This window comes from Bombina bombina, chromosome 7 (genome assembly GCF_027579735.1).
Source record: "Bombina bombina isolate aBomBom1 chromosome 7, aBomBom1.pri, whole genome shotgun sequence".
NCBI classification, from domain to species: Eukaryota; Metazoa; Chordata; class Amphibia; order Anura; family Bombinatoridae; genus Bombina; species Bombina bombina.
This window is the reverse complement of record NC_069505.1, coordinates 577,509,915-577,517,876: the sequence shown is the minus strand read 5'-3', so window position 1 is coordinate 577,517,876 and position 7,962 is coordinate 577,509,915.

Here is a 7,962-nt window from a genome sequence, read left to right as displayed (position 1 = left end):
TTGTGTATTTTTAATGTAAAAGAGCTGTTTATCTTACCCTATGGTTCTTGTACCCAGACCTGTCTGGGGTTAACTGCCTGTGACTCTGGGGACAGCACAGCTTCCTGTGAGTGCCAGTGGCACCCAGGGCTGAGCATGTTGCAGGGTCATGGGATGTGTACCCGGTCCGGTATGAGAGTGCAGTTCCCTTCTTTGTTTTGTATATGTCTAGGGTGATTACATATGCCTGTGCACCCTTCCCTTGTTCCCAGTTTGTTTGGATTTGAGAGCTTGCATTGTGTGGCTGTTTTAGGGTCCCAGGTATTGGAAAGGACCTTGACGAGGTACCTGGGCTTGTCCCATTTGGCCAGATGTGGTAACTAACCTTTCCATTTTTGCTTTTAAATCTTAGCTGAGAGCTTGTAAGTGGGTGCTGGGTTTTCTCTGTGTGTTGTATTAATTTGTTTAGTAATTTTCCCTATGGTTCTTGCACCCAGACCTGTCTGGGGTTAACTGCCTGTGACTCTGGGGACAGCACAGCTTCCTGTAAGTGCCAGTGGCACCCAGGGCTGAGCATGTTGCAGGGTCATGGGATGTGTACCCGGTCCGGTATGAGAGTGCAGTTCTCTTCTGTGTTTTGTATATGTCTAGGGTGATTACATATGCCTGTGCACCCTTCCCTTGTTCCCAGTTTGTTTGGATTTGAGAGCTTGCATTGTGTGGCTGTTTTAGGGTCCCAGGTATTGGAAAGGACCTTGACGAGGTACCTGGGTTTGTCCCATTTGGCCAGATGCGGTAACTAACCTTTCCATTTTTGCTTTTAAATCTTAGCTGAGAGCTTGTAAGTGAGTGCTGGGTTTTCTCTGTGTGATATATATATATATATATATATATATATATATATATAATATATATATATATATATATATATATATATATATATATATATACAGGGAGTGCAGAATTATTAGGCAAATGAGTATTTTGACCACATCATCCTCTTTATGCATGTTGTCTTACTCCAAGCTGTATAGGCTCGAAAGCCTACTACCAATTTAGCATATTAGGTGATGTGCATCTCTGTAATGAGAAGGGGTGTGGTCTAATGACATCAACACCCTATATCAGGTGTGCATAATTATTAGGCAACTTCCTTTCCTTTGGCAAAATGGGTCAAAAGAAGGACTTGACAGGCTCAGAAAAGTAAAAAATAGTGAGATATCTTGCAGAGGGATGCAGCACTCTTAAAATTGCAAAGCTTCTGAAGCGTGATCATCGAACAATCAAGCGTTTCATTCAAAATAGTCAACAGGGTTGCAAGAAGCGTGTGGAAAAACCAAGGCGCAAAATAACTGCCCATGAACTGAGAAAAGTCAAGCGTGCAGCTGCCAAGATGCCACTTGCCACTAGTTTGGCCATATTTCAGAGCTGCAACATCACTGGAGTGCCCAAAAGCACAAGGTGTGCAATACTCAGAGACATGGCCAAGGTAAGAAAGGCTGAAAGACGACCACCACTGAACAAGACACACAAGCTGAAACGTCAAGACTGGGCCAAGAAATATCTCAAGACTGATTTTTCTAAGGTTTTATGGACTGATGAAATGAGAGTGAGTCTTGATGGGCCAGATGGATGGGCCCGTGGCTGGATTGGTAAAGGGCAGAGAGCTCCAGTCCGACTCAGACGCCAGCAAGGTGGAGGTGGAGTACTGGTTTGGGCTGGTATCATCAAAGATGAGCTTGTGGGGCCTTTTCGTGTTGAGGATGGAGTCAAGCTCAACTCCCAGTCCTACTGCCAGTTTCTGGAAGACACCTTCTTCAAGCAGTGGTACAGGAAGAAGTCTGCATCCTTCAAGAAAAACATGATTTTCATGCAGGACAATGCTCCATCACACGCGTCCAAGTACTCCACAGCGTGGCTGGCAAGAAAGGGTATAAAAGAAGAAAATCTAATGACATGGCCTCCTTGTTCACCTGATCTGAACCCCATTGAGAACCTGTGGTCCATCATCAAATGTGAGATTTACAAGGAGGGAAAACAGTACACCTCTCTGAACAGTGTCTGGGAGGCTGTGGTTACTGCTGCACGCAATGTTGATGGTGAACAGATCAAAACACTGACAGAATCCATGGATGGCAGGCTTTTGAGTGTCCTTGCAAAGAAAGGTGGCTATATTGGTCACTGATTTGTTTTGTTTTTGAATGTCAGAAATGTATATTTGTGAATGTTGAGATGTTATATTGGTTTCACTGGTAAAAATAAATAATTGAAATGGGTATATATTTGTTTTTTGTTAAGTTGCCTAATAATTATGCACAGTAATAGTCACCTGCACACACAGATATTCCCCTAAAATAGCTATAACTAAAAACAAACTAAAAACTACTTCCAAAACTATTCAGCTTTGATATTAATGAGTTTTTTGGGTTCATTGAGAACATGGTTGTTGTTCAATAATAAAATTAATCCTCAAAAATACAACTTGCCTAATAATTCTGCACTCCCTGTACATATGTATTCTTATCTTCTTGTATTCACAATGTATTGTTTTGAGCCACCACATGTCTGTTATTATAACTTTGTAGCTTATTTGCTTTTTAATTTTCACATTGTATGTTTTTAATATATTTTTATGGGTTGGCAGGGATTAATCAATTTGCACCTTGAGTATAAATGGGCTTCCTCTGGTATACCGAACTAGTCTATGATTAAGCGCCACTAGGGGGCGCGAAACGCGTAAGACTACTTAAAACTCCAGTCTCAGCTCGAAGAGTACTACCTTCCATAAGAGACTACTCTGAAAGGCAAAGAATTACTGGGGGATAAGGGAAGTGGGGGAGGTATTAAAGCCTTTGGCTGGGGTGTCTTTCCCTCCTCCGATTGGCTGATAGAATCCTATCAGCCAATCGGAATTAAGGTAGGAAAAATCCTATTGGCTGATGCAATCAGCCAATAGGATTGAAGTTCAATCCGATTGGCTGATCCAATCAGCCAATAGGATTGAGCTGGCATTCTATTGGCTGTTCCAATCAGCTAATAGAATGCGAGATCAATCCTGTTGGCTGATTGCATCAGCCAATAGGATTTTTCCCACCTTAATTCCGATTGGCTGATATGATTCTATCAGCCAATCGGAATTCAAGGGACGCCATCTTGGATGACGTCACTTAAAGGACCTGTCATTCAGTCGTCGGCCGTCGGATGAAGAGGATGCTCCGCGTTGGATGTCTTGAAGATGGACCTGCTCTGCTCCGGAAGGATGAAGATAGAAGATGCCGCCTGGATGAAGCCTTCTGCCAGTCTGGATGTCCTCTTCTGGCCGGATAGGATGAAGACTTCGGACCCTCTGGAGGACTACTTGTGCCCGGCTGGGTGAAGACGTCTCAAGGTAGGGTGATCTTTAAGGGAGTAGTGTTAGGTTTTTTTAAGGGGGGATTGGGTGGGTTTTAGAGTAGGGTTGGGTGTGTGGGTGGTGGGTTTTAATGTTGGGGGGGGGTATTGTATTTTTTTTTACAGGTGAAAGAGCTGATTACTTTGGGGCAATGCCCCGCAAAAGGACCTTTTAAGGGCTATTTGTAATTTAGTATAGGGTAGGGAATTTTATTATTTTGGGGGGCTTTTTTATTTTATTAGGTGGATTAGATTAGGTGTAATTAGTTTAAAATTCTTGTAATTCTTTTTTATTTTCTGTAATTTAGTGTTTTTTTTTTTTCGTAATTTAGTTTATTTAATTTTATTGTAATTAATTGTAGGTAGTTTAGGTAATTAGTTTAATTATAGTGTAGTGTTTGGTGTAATTGTAACTTAGGTTAGGGTTTATTTTACAGGTAAATTTGTACTTATTTTAGCGAGTAAGTTAATAAATAGTTAATAACTATTTAATAACTATTTAATAACTATTGTACCTAGTTAAAATAAATACAAAGTTGCCTGTAAAATAAATATAAATCCTAAAATAGCTACAATGTAACTACTAGTTATATTGTAGCCATCTTATGGTTTATTTTATAGGTAAGTATTTAGTTTTAAATATGAATAATTTATTTAATTGTAGTAAATTTATTTAGATGTATTTAAATTATATTTAATTTAGGGGGGTGTAAGGTTAGGGTTAGACTTAGGTTTAGGGGTTAATAAATTTATTATAGTGGCAGCGACGTTGGCGGCGGAAGATTAGGGGTTAATAAATTTAATATAGTTGCAGCGACGTTGGGGGGGGCAGATTAGGGGTTAATAACTATAATGTAGGTGTCGGCAATGTTGGGGGCAGTAGATTAGGGGTTCATAAGTATAATGTAGGTGGCGACGGTGTCCGGAGCGGCAGATTAGGGGTTAATAATTATAATGTAGGTGTCAGCGATAGCAGGGACGGCAGATTAGGGGTTAATAAATGTAAGATTAGGGGTGTTTAGACTCGGGGTTCATGTTAGGGTGTTAGGTGCAGACATAAAATTAATTTCCCCATAGGAAACAATGGGGCTGCGTTAGGAGCTGAACGCTGCTTTTTTGCAGGTGTTAGTTTTTTTTCAGCCAGCTCAGCCCCATTGTTTCCTATGGGGAAATTGTGCACGTGCATGTTTTGCCATCTTACCTCTACCGTAAGCAGCGCTGGTATTGAGGTTAGATGTGGAGCTAAATTTTGCTCTACGCCCACCTTTTTGCGGCTAACGCAAGGTTTAAAAAAACCTGTAATACCAGCGTTGTCTTAAGGGAGCGGAGAAAAAAAAAAGGCTTGTTAGCAACGCATCCCTGTTACCGCAAAACTCGTAATCTCACCGATAGTGAGGAAATGGAAGAACACAGGCACAGTTCTTGTTAAGGCCAGAAGTGCCAGGCCAAGTAAAATATCGGAGAGGCAAAGGCAAAGGATGGTGAGAACGGTCAAAAACAGCCCACAGACAACCTCCAAAGACCTACAACATCATCTTGCTGCAGATGGTGTTGCATCGTTTAACAATTCAGCGTACTTTGCCCAAGGAGAAGCTGTATGGGAGAGTGATGCGGAAGAAGCCTTTTCTGCACACATGTCACAAACAGAGTTGCTTGAGGTATGCAAATGCACATTTGGACAAGCCAGCTTTATTTTGGAAGAAGGTGCTGTGGACTGATGAAACAAAGATTGAGTTATTTGGTCATAACAAGGGGCGTTATGCATGGCAGCAAAATAACACAGCGTTCCAAGACAAACACTTGATACCCACAGTAAAATTTGGTGGATGTTCCATCATGCTGTGGAGCTGTGTGACCAGTACCGGTACTGGGAATCTTGTTAAAGTTGAGGGTTGCATGGATTCTACTCAATATCAGCAGATACTTGAGAATAATCAGTCACACAGTTGAAGTTACACCGGGGCTGGATATTTCCACAAAACAATGACCCAAAACACTGCTCAAAATCCACTCTGGCATTTATGCAGAGGAAAAGTACAATGTTCTTGAACGGCCATCCCAGTCCCCAGACCTGAATATCATTGAAAATCTGTGGGGTGATTTGAAGCGGGCTGTCCATGCTCGGCAACCATCAAACCTAACTGAACTGGAAATGTTTTGCAAGGATGAGTGGTCCAAAATACATTTATCCAGAATCCAGACACTCATTACAGGCTATAGGAAGCGTCTAGAGGCTGTTATTTCTGCTAAAGGAGGGTGCCAAAATTTATGCACCTGTCTAATTTCGTTTTAATGCATATTGCATATTTTCTGTTAATCCAATAAACCTCATTTCACTACTGAAATATTACTGTGTCCTTCAGTTATTTGATAGATCAAAATGAAATTGCTGATCCAAACACCCAATTATTTATAAATAAAAATCATGGAAATTGTCAGGGGTGCCGAAACTTTTGCATATGATTGTATATTATAGGGAGAAGTTATATGGTGCAACATGAGTTATAGTATAGGGAGAGGTATTATGATGCAATATGAGGAGTTATAGTATAGGGAGATGTTATATTGTACAATATGAGGAGTTATAGTATAGGGAGAGGTTAAACGATGCAATAGAAAGAGTTATATTATAGGGAGAGGATATATGGGGCAATAGGAGGAGTAATAGTATAGGGAGAGGATATATGGGGCAATAGGGGGAGTTGTAGCATAGGGAAAGGATATATGGGGCAATAGGAGGAGTTATAGAGAGCTGTTATATGGGGCAATGGGAGGAGTATTAGGGAAAGGGAATATGGTGCAATAGGAGGAGTTATAGGGAGATGCTATCTGGTGCAATAAGATTAGTTATAGAGAGAGTTTATATGGTGCAATAGAAGGAGTTATAGGGAGAGGTTATATGGTGTAATAGGAGGAGTTATAGGGAGAGGTTATATGGTGAAATAGGAGGAGTTATAGGGAGAGGTTATATGGTCAATAGGAGGAGTTATAGAGAGAGTTTATATGGTGCAATAGAAGGAGTTATAGGGAGAGGTTATATGATGCAATAGGAGGAGTTATAGGGAGAGGTTATATGGTGCAATAGGAGGAGTTATAGGGAGAGGTTATATGGTGAAATAGGAGGAGTTATAGGGAGAGGTTATATGGTGCAATAGAAGGAGTTATAGGGAGAAGTTATATGGTGCAATAGGAGGAGTTATAGGGAGAGGTTATATGGTGCAATAGAAGGAGTTATAGGGAGAGGTTATATGGTGCAATAGGAGGAGTTATAGGGAGAGGTTACATGGTGCAATAGAATGAGTTATAGGGAGAGGTTATATGGTGCAATAGGAGGAGTTATAGGGAGAGGTTATATGGTGCAATAGGAGGAGTTATAGGGAGAGGTTATATGGTGCAATAGGATGAGTTATAGGGAGAGGTTATATGGTGCAATAGGAGGAGTTATAGGGAGAGGTTATATGGTGCAATAGGAGGAGTTATAGGGAGAGGTTATATGGTGCAATAGGATGAGTTATAGGGAGAGGTTATATGGTGCAATAGGAGGAGTTATAGGGAGAGGTTATATGGTGCAATAGGAGGAGTTATAGGGAGAGGTTATATGGTGCAATAGGAGGAGTTATAGGGAGAGGTTATATGGTACAATAGGAGGAGTTATAGGGAGGGGTTATATGGTGCAATAGGAGGAGTTGTAGGGAGAGGATATATGGTGCAATAGGAGGAGTTATAGTGAGAGGTTATATGGTGCAATAGGAAGAGTTATATGTAGAGGTTATATGATGCAATAGGAGGAGTTGTAGGGAAAGGTTATATGTGCAATAGGAGGAGTTATAGGTAGAGGTTATATGGTGCAATAGGAGGAGTTTATAGGGAGAGGTAATATGGTGCAATAGGAGGAGTTTATAGGGAGAGGTTATATGGTGCAATAGGAGGAGTTATAGGGAGAGGTTATATGGTACAATAGGAGGAGTAATAGGGAGAGGTCATATGGTGCAATAGGAGGAGTTATAGGGAGAGGTTATATGGTGCAATAGGAGGAGTTATAGGTAGAGGTTATATGGTGCAATAGGAGGAGTTATAGGTAGAGGTTATATAGTGCAATAGGATGAGTTTATAGGGACAGGTTATATGGTGCAATTGGAAGAGTTATAGGGAGAGGTTATATGGTGAAATAGGAGGAGTTATAGGGAGCGGTTATATGGTGCAATAGGAGGAGTTATAGGGAGAGGTTATATGGTGAAATAGGAGGAGTTATAGGGAGAGGTTATATGGTGCAATAGGAGGAGTTATAGGGAGAGGTTATATGGTGCAATTGGAAGAGTTATAGGAAGAGGTTATATGATGCAATAGGAGGAGTTTATAGGGAGAGGTTATATGGTGAAATTGGAGGAGTTATAGGGAGAGGTTATATGATGCAATAGGAGGAGTTTATAGGGAGAGGTTATATGGTGCAATTGGAAGAGTTATAGGGAGAGGTTATATGGTGCAATTGGAAGAGTTATAGGGAGAGGTTATATGGTGCAATAGGAGGAGTTTATAGAAAGAGGTTATATGGTGCAATAGGAGGAGTTATAGAGAGAGGTTATATGGTGAAAT